The sequence below is a fragment of the Lepidochelys kempii genome, chromosome 9, assembly GCF_965140265.1.
Source record: "Lepidochelys kempii isolate rLepKem1 chromosome 9, rLepKem1.hap2, whole genome shotgun sequence".
NCBI classification, from domain to species: Eukaryota; Metazoa; Chordata; order Testudines; family Cheloniidae; genus Lepidochelys; species Lepidochelys kempii.
Genome location: NC_133264.1, coordinates 83,763,621 through 83,775,701, shown reverse-complemented (window position 1 = coordinate 83,775,701; position 12,081 = coordinate 83,763,621). Strand labels below are relative to the sequence as shown.

The 12,081-nt window shown below is 42.8% G+C and overlaps 1 protein-coding gene across 8 annotated transcripts in view; it reads right to left on the bottom strand.

Moving 5' to 3' along the window:
• The window catches only part of DCX (doublecortin), a 195,676-nt gene that overhangs the window by 125,352 nt on the left and 58,243 nt on the right, over nt 1–12,081 (bottom strand). The gene's annotated exons all lie outside the window — the stretch shown is intronic.

Genomic DNA, 12,081 nt, shown 5'->3' with positions numbered 1-12,081 from the left:
CGCAGTTTTGGCAGTGGGAACCCCACTGTGCACGGGACTGAGAGCAGGTGCCCCGACCACCATGGGGCTGAGAGCAGGAGCCCACACTGACACCTCAGGGCAGCTGCTGACAGCCTGGAGCCCCTGCTGCCAGCCCCAGGTGGCCGGTGCACCTGCTCTCAGCCCCATGCACGGTGTGCTCCCACTGTCAAAACCGCAGAGAAGCCTAATATTGTGGAATCCACAATTTCTGCAGCTGTGAGCCCCGTGTTCCTGCTCTCAACCCCAGGTGGCTGACAACAGGAAATAACAACAAAGGAATAATGGACTTTATTACCGCAAATAACAAGGTCCACTCCTGCTTTTCCGCAATTTTCCATGGCTTCTCTGCAACGCAGCCGCAATTTTTTGACAACCATCCCCCATTTCAAGTAGGGCCTTACCCATTAATTATTTAAGCCTGAGAGCACCCTTCTGAAGTGGGCAAAAAGGATCATCATCATCCTATTTTACAGATGAGGAAACAGAGATACAGGGAGATTTAAACACTTCTTTAAGGCTACATAGAAAGTCAGCAGCAGGGCAGGGATCAGAGCTTGGGCACTACTGGTTTCAGTGCTCATTCCAATACATCACATAGCCTCTGTAGTCTAGCCTACTAAATATACTCTCCAGGCACATACTATAGACGTGTGTGTTTACTTCTGTCTCTCTCTCACACACACATTGCATATGTATGATGTTAATCTCAGGCCCATGTCTTTTATTAGTAATAATGCCGGGTAATCATATATATGATCGAATGCACACTCTTTATTGAGAACATCACTTGCAATGAAGTCTGACCATGCCATGACTTGTGAGTCTCAGCCAATACATATCCTCTGGCCTCTAGACTGAGAATATGGGTGCCAGAAACTCCCAGGACAGCAGTAAGGCCCTGAGGAATCCTGTCTGTTGGCAGGAGATGAGTAATCAGTAGTTGAAGTGCAGATTCTGGCTGAGCTCAGCTGTTGTGCAGAGGCACCGGGCTGTCAGCTACATAGTAAGAATAATTGTAATTCAGCTTGGCCACCTCCTTTTACCAGCAGTAACAGCTGAGAAATCGAGGCTGATCGAAAAGGCTTTTGCATTCTGTAAGCAAGCAAAGAGCGGACTTGGGGAGCTGGAAATAGGGCTTTTGTGTGCACGTTTTACCATATGGAAGGGACTTTATTTTATTCTTTATTTGCCCTTGAACTTTACAATGAATTGTGCTAAGTGCCTGGATTTCTGTATCAGGACTGTAGAAAACCAGCGATTCTGTATCCCATTGTTCTATTATCTCCTCACACATCATTTATCTGTGAATAAGGGGGAGCTGGTAAGTATCACTCAACCTCAGCATTAAAATTCAAAGTCGATAAATATAATAAATAAAAATACTGTTTAGTCATTCAAATTAAAAGGAAAAAAATCTCTCTCCTTTTCGAAAATTTCACCCTTTATCTGCTCAAAATATCTCGTGCAAATTAAAACACATGAGCACATTTACAGACCATGGATGTTTAATGATGAATTGACATTTGCAGCTTGCCCATCTGCAATCTCTTCATCTAGAAAAATAAAGTCTTCTAAGCAAATTGCAGAGAGAATAAATGCTAAGCAATACCAGAACCACAAAGCCAGAGAGACATCTTTGCTCAGCCATTCACTGGTACAAACAATAAGCAGGGTTGCCTTTGTCCAGAAACCAGGTTAGTTCTGCAAGAGCCAAATCCTGCATTAAACTGGCCCAAAGGCACCTGGTTTCCATTCTGCAAAAACTTTGCTGAACCAACAAAATGCTGGAAATAGATGTGTTTGTTTGTTGCTTCCAAATAAATATTGTGAAATAATGTAGCAGGAATAAACTAATAGGAGCATGGTTGGGACTTGAGATTTGCATGTAGAAGAGGGATTGTTTGCATCCTTAGTAACCATCCCCTTCCTAGCGTTCAAACCAGATTCATACAGGAGGAGGCTGAGGACAAGGACACCTCTTCTCACTCCTCTTCACAGAGGAGGAAAGCACCTTTTAAAAATATTTCTTTTAGGCTTTCCACTCTTTTTCTTAGGGAAGGGTCTGAAGAAGTCAACGAGGATTAACAGGCATCGATTATGGCCGACAGGCTTCTTTACTTATCAAATTCTCAAGTTTGAAGAAGGAGAGAAACTGGTGTCTGTGGCTCTTTCCACATGGAATCCCCATGATCTGAACACAGGGAAGCCCTGGGGGGAAATATTATTGTGTGAGCAGTGTATCACACAAGCACACGAGCGTCTCACATGAACCAGCACTGTTGGAGAGATTTCCATGGCATTAGGTGTTACTGGGGTAAGAACAGTGTTTAGGGAATCCATGTGCAGCACATTCATTGGCCCAGTAGACTTGCAGAAGCTAAAGGGTTCTGCTTCAGCCATACCCCTACCTTTATACATGGCTCCAATGACCTGTGACCCTCACTCTCTCGTAGAATAACCCCACGTCTTTGGAAGCCCAAGTCCCTTGTCAGTATGGTCACCTCCTGAAAGGAGCCAGCAAAAGCCCATCCTCTCATGGTGTGAGGAGACCTCCCTGGTTGCTGATGACAGGTTACTTGTGGGGCTCTTGTAATTGTCACAACTGGAATGTGGTCAGAGCAGGAGTCAAGCCAGATCTGGATACCAGAATCTGAGACTGGCCAGAGGGTACACTGGGAATCGGGGTCAAGAGGTAAGCTAGGACAGGATACTGGGAGGTCAGTGTCAGGCAGCAGGAGCAGGTAGCACAGGAAAGGCAGTCCTATGCAGGGACAAATCCAGTAGATTGGACAACTTTCGGTGCCTCTGCTTGGTTTAAATAGAAACAGGGAACCAATCAGGTCCCAGGACTGGAGTCCTCTGCTGTTGTTGAGCTTTGAGTTCCAGCAACTGTTCACAAGTCACTGGGTGGCTGGTCAGAACATGCAGCTGCCTAAATGCCCTGTAGACCAGCATTCAAGACTGCTGAATGGGCAGCCGGTAACCCAGTCAGAGCATGTGGTGACTGGCTTGCCCTGGTGTTGAAGCATTGATTGCTCTAATCTATTTTCTTGCTGAGATCCATTTGTCCATCCTCCCACAGGAGTGGAGAGGAGAACGGAAGGGCTGATGAAGGTCCACAGCCTTCCCTAGGATTCCTGAGCAGAACTGCACACTAAGCTGTTGCTGAAGACAGCTGTTTTTCTATTACATCTACAACAATTGATTTAAATCTCTGATAAACTGTCATCTGATCTTCTTAGAACTCATGTTTTCCCCTCTATTTTTTTAATGCATGTGGTATTTTCAAGAGGTGAGAGATGGCTTGAGGCAGAAGCTCCTCTCCTAGTCTGCAGAGTGAAATCAACAGTGAAGCCTATGGCAGGGGGTCCTCTTGCTTCATTAAGACACCTACCTTTGACTCGAAGGAGAGAGACATCTTCTCAAGCAGGGAGAGAACGAATTCTTCATGGGAGCCTATTTGTTAACCTTTTTGGCAAAAATGACATCCCTTTTTAGAACATCTGCAGTCAACTGGAAACCTGGCTTATCGTCAAACTTCTGAGTGGGGAGAAGAGCTTGACAGATGGCCTGGATGTTTCCTGAGCTAAAAGATCCGTGGGGTGATGCAGTAAGCTCCAGGGTGATTACCTCAATGCTATAACTCTTCTCATTTAGAATATCTGGATTACATTTGTGAAATTCTCCATGTGCAAAAATTAATAATTCTGTTGCCTGCTCATTTTTTCTTCCTCCTCATAAAATAAACCCAAATGGAAAAATTTGCAAACCAAAAATGTAATTACCCAGGATAGTAGGAATGTGCACACGCCAAAATAGCTGTGCCAATGCCTCTGAATTCTGAGATGTTTTGGATCAGGAAGTGGATCAGAACTTCACTGCCGGTCCCTGTCTCTCTAGTGAGCCTAAAACCGGAATGCAAACACCCACAGATCCTAGGGGAGTTCAAATCTGAACCCAGGCTTTGTGCCTCAAAATCATCTCTGCAGAAAATGAGTATGAGGTAGATTAGCTGTTAGGGTTAAGCATGTGCATATATCCCATTCAATTAATGGGCCTGATTCTCCATTCCTACTGAACCTAGGGGAAAAGCTAGCTGCTTAACTGATATTCAGAGTCAGTTCTAGACTCTGATTATTGTGGGGGAGATGAATGGGTATTTTGGGGCCCCTGGGTGTTGCTATTTAAAAAACAAACAACTTTCCAGGAGTCTGGGAGCTAGTTAGACTCCTGGAAAATCTCAGATTTTCATAGATTCAGGATTGTGTTACACCTTTGTCTGCTAGATTAAAGAACTCATTATCAAATATTTGTTCCTGTGTATATGGTAATAAATTGTGATCAAGTCAGCCTTTAACCTTCTCTTCGTTAAGCTAAATAAATTAAACTCCTTAAGTCTATCACTACAAAGGATGTTTTCTAATCCTTTCATCATTCTCATTGATCTTCTTTGAACCGTTTCCAATTTATCGACATCCTTCTTGAATTGTGAACACTAGAATTAGATGCAGTACACCAGCAGCAGTTGCAGGGAACCAAATACAGATGTAAAATAACCTCTCTGCTCCTACTTGATCAGCTGCTTATCCACCTCGACCCCCAAACCTTTCTCAGAGTCTCTGCTTCCCAAGATAATGTCCCTCATCCTGTATGTGTGGCCTACAGTCTTTATTCCTAGATGTATATATTTACATTTAGCTGTATTAAAATGCATATTGTTTGCCCACACTCAGCTTACCAAGTGATCCAGATTACTCTGTATCAGACCTGTCCTCTTATTTTTTTATTATACCCCCAATTTTTGTGTCATCTGCAAATTTTATCAATAATGATTTTATGTTTTCTTCCAGGTCACTGATAAAAATGTTAAATAGTGTAGGGACAAAAACTAATCCATGCAGCACCCTTATTGGAAAGACACCCACTTGATGTGGATTCCCTGTTTACAATTACATTTTGAGACCTTTCAGTTAGTCAGTTTTTAAGAGTTTCAAAAAGAAAAATTTAGCTTCCGTGTCAGTATCTTCTGACTTATAATTGATATGAAGGACTAATACTCTCCAATCTGCTGCTGTTCTACTGCTTTACATTGGATAACTTAGTATATATTTTTGCCTTTCTGACTATAATGTGAGGCCCTTGAAGATCGTTTAGGGTGGCAAATGTCCCCTTTGCCTCCCCGGTAGTGCAGAGCCTGTTGATCTAAATCAGGAGTAAGTTAGCTGAACTTAATGCTGTTGTAATGACATAATACTGGTATAGATCAGAATCTTGTCCAGTCTCTTGTGATCAAAACCATGCTTCATCTTGCCTCCTTATTGCATGTTATTAGATATGTGTCTAAATAAACTCTTGGTCTCCCATTTCTTTGTCCACATATGTGTTACAGACAGTGCTTACTTTTCCTTTTGCTTGTTTCTAATGAATCCTTGAATTCCACTCAGGGGAAAGATTGACTGGAGGGATTTATTCACCCAACTCCAGCCCCAAAGCCACGAGTGTGGAAACAGGACATTTTCAGAAATACTAACTAAACCTTAATTGAAAACAGTGCCCTGTATTTTATTTATTTCAAGGGTCAGAGCATGAGTTTGATTTTCATGAACTTTGCAAACAAGCCGCAGAAAAGTTTGGGTCAGTTTGTTTGCTTTCCCTTAACATCAGATAGACTGAGGTAGGTTAATGATGGACTGCTCCACTGAATCATTATTTCATTCTGTTTTCAACTAGAAAACCCAACAGTTAGTTGGCTTAGATTACTCTTTCACTTATTAAGTGAAAACACAGCCTCTCAGTTTTTCAGTGTATTCCGTATAATTATTAATCAAAAAAGAAATACATGTATATAACATTCTTTCCGAATATTTTCTATCTGATGTGAATTTAAAGCCCACACCACATTTTAAGTGGCATCGCTTTTTCTTGTATGTCACCAAAGCATACTCCTTGCTGTGAACATTGTGGTCAGTCTTTGATGTCTGGTGATGTTATAAACCAAAATGAGACCATACCTCACAATTAGAGATTGCTCAAACCCTCTTGTTCTTTGGGTGGAATTTGGGGATCTTTGATTATGAAACACATCTTCAACCAATTGTTATGAAGGGCAGCCCTCATTTGAGAACCACACAATCCTGCTGTTATCTCTCCATACAAAAATATTATTACCCTAAAGGCATCATCATTTTAAATCACCTAGTTTTATGGTGTCTCTCAATTTGGGAAACCATGTTTCCTCTCTCCTTTCCTGTATCATTTCCCACATCTGAGTCATGGCAGGAAAAGAGGTACACAGAGGGGTGTGCTGTGTTGTTGGTAGTGTGTTTCATAATCATGGAATGATAGTGGCATAGATTAGGATCATGTATCTCAATGACTCTTGCATCCCTATCATACAATGTCGCATAACAATAAGAAATGATCTTCTTGACCTCTTTAGCAGATGCCTACCTCTCTGGCTTTCAGGAAATGACCCAGGAAAGCATGTGGGCCAGGGGCTGCCTGGAACAAATGAAGCATACAAGTAGCATGATTCTTCGTTGAATTTCAAATGGATGGAAAAATGTGCAGAATGCACAAGTGATGGCTGATGGTGAGGCTGTGGAGTAAATGCTTTTATTTTACAACTCTCATGAATGCCATGTCTATGTGCTATTCCTTTCTGTGCTATGCATCTCTAAGAAGGCAATGGTGCCATCCTGTGGTGAAGCAGAGAATCAATGACTAGTGTAATAAAATTTTACTTTTAAAGCTGATCAGATTGTGCCTGGACCTTGCATGGATCTGCAAGTGGTGGAAGAGCACAAGGGATCTTCTCCCCATTTGTATCTCCAGACACAACTGGGGTCACAATGCTCTCCTTAGTACAGCGACTGCTCCCTCCCACTACCTCAGATTGGGTCAGGAAGAGGCAGGGCCCTGGTCCTGGCCTCCAGTTCCCACCAACCCCACTGCACTGGCAGTAGAGCAGATCTTCTCAAGAGGTGATGCACACCAGAGAACTTCAGATGCCCTTGTACCATTGTAAGGCAAAATGTCATTCAAAGGTCCCCCTGCGGCAAAGTGGGCCCCCCACTTTAATGGCCCAATTAGGCCCAATTAGAATCTGAAAGTACAGCTCCAGTACTGACCAGCATAGAGAGATTGCTACACTGCATCACAGCACTATTGAAGAAGTGCCTGTATTGAATTGTCCTACTTAAAGCAATGAAGTTTATCTCAAAAGTGATAATTCACTAAGATCAAACCATACAGTTCCATTATTTAAAAAAATGCTGATAACCAGGCCAACATGGGATAGGTGTGTGTAATACATAAATAAAATACACTTATGAGGAGTCTGATAGATCTTATTCCCATACGATTCATAAAATAAATGCACACAGCTATAATAATTAATTCACCATAATTAATAATAAACAAGAGTTTTAAAAGGATATGAACTCCCATGCACCAAGGCACAGGGCAATTGTGACTGTTGGGGATTAGGAAGAAATTTCCCCCGGTGGCATAACTGCTTATTGCAGGGTTTTCTGTGCTTTCCTAAGAATCAGTAGGTCTCACCATTGTCAGAGACAGGATACTGGACTAGGTGGACAACTGGTCTCATCCAGTAGGGCAATCCCTACGTCCCTATACTCCTGCTTACTTGTGCTTGGATGTCTCTTAGTAGATTAAGAGAAATTGCTTGCTGTGTAGGTTTGTCCTTACCAGCAGTTTACCATTCAGTGCGTGTGGTGGGGGGTGAAAGAGACATATCCGATGACCCCATAGGCTGCATTTCCTCCCTCAAACTTCATTCTGGGCTCGCCCAAACTTTTTGCCATTTTCACAGTATCTTTTAATGTCCCCTTACTCCCAGAATCAATCAGTGTCCTCATTTATAATATACTGTTCAAACACCTTTCTCTTAAAAGTTGCCTTGTCCTGTGTATCTTTTCTAGTATTGTCCTTCACCTGGAGCGGGGCTTTACAAAGCAGAAAATGGAGTCACTCAGTACAGTACGGTGATCCACAAATGGCAGGCCACCAACCATGCATTTTATTTATTGCAAAGATCCATTTCCCCATCATGTCCAATCTGCTGTCACTCTTACGATGCAGCCAGAAAACTACTGGATGTCCAAAATGTCACTACAGCAATGCAAACTTCCTGACAGGTCATGAACTTAAAACAAGGAGATCCTTTTGGAACTGGATCTGCAATGATACATTGTCCTAGCTGAGCAGTTGAATGAGAAACAAACACCTGTGGGGACACTTCACAGATGTGCCTTCAAGGGGCATCCACAATGAACTCCCTGAGGAACTGCAATCAAAGAGGAATATAGGGCTTGATTCTCCTCTCATGCTGGTGTAAAACAGGACTATCTCCATTTACTTCAGTGGGATTGTTCCTGATTCACACCATTATAAGTGAGAGGCAAATCAGAGTCAATGCATTCATTTATGCTCTATGAAAGGCCAGTACAACTGAGGGTACCGGAAACAAAGCTGGATTTTTATTCAGGAAACAACACATTCCTAAATGTTTTGTTACTACGGCATAACATTTGGTTACAAGAGATACAGAGTTTACCAACACTTACAGTTGCTGGTACACTTGTTGAGATCTCAGATAGACTCTGTGTGGCTAACAGTCAGGGCAGAAAAATATTGGAGAGAAGAGAAATCAAGTACTCAGCAAGCGCACGGTTTTCTTTTTTTACCCTTTCAGACTCCTGACTCATCCTAATTTTCTGGACATCTCTGACCAAGTGAGATTACACGAGTCAGGCTTCCTCGATTGGTTTCAATTAAATATACCTCACTTTGGAATCCCGCTCTGTTGGTCCTGGGAGCATTTTAGCTAGATTCATAAAGTTGCTCTGTCCCTTGCTGCTGGAAGTAAAACAAGTTCCTTTGAGATCCCTGATGTCAATGTTCGTGATTCTTGTGTTCTCCCCAGCTTACAATGAATTGGAATGCAATGTGCTGAGCCATTTTTCTTGGACACAAAAAGGGGAGCCAAAACTTTCAGATGTGGGTGCTTAAATTAGGGACCTAACACTATATTTAGCACTGAAATAAGTGGCTTGAATTTCAGAACTGCTAAGCAGCCTGATCTCCAATTTGGCCTGAGCATTTATCTCCCTATTTCATGTGCAGACTTTCAGATGGACAAGGAATTAGAACAAGAATTAAGAATAAGGAAAACAAACATACAACAGAAATCTCATGCTCTGTCCCAGGCAATACATGAATGTCAAGCTAACGTCTGAGAACACTCACAGTGATGTCAACCCAAAGTAACTCCATTGAAGTCTTTCCATCTCTTGGACTCGCCTTACTGTTTCTTGTTTTTTTCCCCAGAGGATTGTGCTAGATTTCTATGGCTGTAAAGAGCCTTTGCTGGGCATTGATATGGAAAGGCTGGAGGGCTATGGACAAGGCAGGCAATATACCATACTGGCTGACAGCTTTAAAACACTGGCTGCCAGTGATATTAGTCTTTGACTACAGAGAGAGGTATATAAGTGGAATTCTCACACTCCCCAACTTTTTCTGCAGCCCAAATGCAATAAATGCTTGCTCTCTCTCTCTTACGGAGCAAGGTGATAATTCCATCTCCATGACCCTTTCCTGTGATCAGGAAATTACAGAGTGGGTTTTCAGTATCTAACATCTTCCAGTTATCTGGCAAGGAAAAAAGGCTCTGATGCTGTCCAGTCCCAAATACTACAAGCTGACAAACGTGGTGCGGGGCAGGGTGTGGAGGCTTGATTAAATGCATTACATATGTTCATACCTTAAGACATCTGGCTAGTAGAGTGTCTGTTAGTTTTTCACCTTAAGAATGTGCAAAACTGAGTGGAAGGACTCCTAAGTGCAGCCCTAAATATTCCAACCCCTCTTTTTGCTCTTTGATTTCTTGCCTGAATTGTAAAAGAAAAGGAGTACTTGTGGCACCTTAGAGACTAACACATTTATTTGAGCATAAGCTTTCGTGAGCGAAAGCTTATGCTCAAATAAATTTGTTAATCTCTAAGGTGCCACGAGTACTCCTTTTCTTTTGCGAATACAGACTAACACGACTGCCACTCTGAAACCTGGCTGAATTGTGAATTTAGAGTTTATGTACTAATGTATGCAACTGGGAGGACCTCTCGGCAAATTAGGACATTGCAAATCAAAGGTCCAAGCTGGAAAGCTCTCCTGCCTTTAGGAGATTACGCTCTGATTTACTCTTCATGCGGAGAAGATTTTGAACATATTAATATATTCACCTGCTTACATTTTAAGGGGTCAGACTGTTTGCCTACCTGTTAGAGCTCTGCACCACTGCAGAGAGACCCATGTTGAACTGGTGGGGTTGGATTTTCTGCTCCCTTAATAGTTCCGCAGTAACCTGCCAAGCTAATTCAGAGCCCTTTTCCAGTTCAGACTATTGTAGGAACAGGGGGAGTTAAAGCGAGTACAACAGAAGGGCTTGGACTCTGGAACATCCAACTCAGGTTTACAATTGTTTATTGGCAAAGTCCATTGACCAGATGGCCAAAAAGCTACAGCAATGGAAAACACCCATTACCATTTATGGCTAGGCAGAAGACTGAGCCCCATCCTATCAGATACACATCTCACCACAGTGATCCAGGCTTTTATGACCTCCAGGCTCAATGATTGCAACGTATTACATCTGGGAATGAAGCCAAACAGGCTGAGGAATCTTCCTCTAGTACAAAACTCTACAGCCTGCTTGCTAAACAACACAGGCCACTGTGAATACATCAAGCTGGTGCTCTGTTGTCTGCACCGCTGCCCCTCTTAATACAGAATCCAGTGCCACTGTCTGGATATTCAAAACTCCCAATGGGACTGGCACTAGGTATCTGAGAGGTCACCCCTAGACTATGACTTCCACTGGTAGTTATGTTCCATGAAACCATGAAATCATCAACCAGCAGCTGGAGCTTGTGAATGGGGGAAACAGAGCTTTCCTGAGAAAGCTATTTCCTTCTGGCCCATGTGTTGGATAATTAGTACGTTCAAAATCTTCTCATCATGAAGAGCCAATCAGATTGTGAACTCCTGAACACAGAAGAGCCATCCAGTTTGGGTCTGTCTTCCTATAATATAGAACTCACCCCTGCAGGAGATAAGAATGGCCATGGGCCTCTACAGACGGTCAAAAAGTTCAGATTTCGAAATTGTTTACTCTGCAGGGTATGCATTTCTCCTGAATGGCCCCCTGTTTTGATCCGCTCTATCATCCTCAGTGCATTCTGAATTTATTTCTCTGAATGTTTTCCCCATAGTAGATTTTTCATGGCCTCTTCAAATACAGAGAGGGCTGAGGGCAAGAAAAAGAGGGGAAAGCCTGCTGCCTTCCTAACTACGTCTGCACGTGGGGAAAGGTGAGAGAGTTTTGTTTACTGTTGTTCGCTTTATGCACTTGGACAGGTCTCGGACCCTATGGTAATGAGGGGTACAGAAGTAGGGTTGGTTGAAAATTTTTCAATGGAATGATGTTCACTCCGCAACAGTGAAATTTTCCATGAGAGCCTCCTGGCAGGCTCTTGTTACTCTGCTTTCCTGCCTCCCCTCCCCAGCTCTGCAGGACAGACAGGAAGAGAGCCTGGGCTGGGAAGGAAGCAGAGCATCCAAGCTGTCTGCCATGCAACCAGAGCTGCCAAGAGAGGCTGAGTAGCCAAGGCTCTCTGTCTCTCCCACAGCCACACTAGAAGGTGTTTGCGAATTTCAAATACAATTGACAAGAACCTTCCAGGAGGACAGCCAGGAAGCCAAAAAACTCCATTTAGGTTCTCCAGAAATGGAATTTTTCTTAAAACCCCTTTTTGGAGAAAAAAAAGAAAAGAAAAAGAAATCCTTTTTGAAGTCTTGTCTCTAGTCAACATGATTCTTCCCCCCCCCCCACCACCCCCAAAGGACACTAAATGCTGTAAGGGATGTTCATTTTCTGACCAGTTCTACATATAAGTACCTAGAAAAACAGAGCTGACAGCCCTTTGGAACAAATGAAATAAAGAGATTGGATTCCACTGAATTAATTTTGTGGTCAGA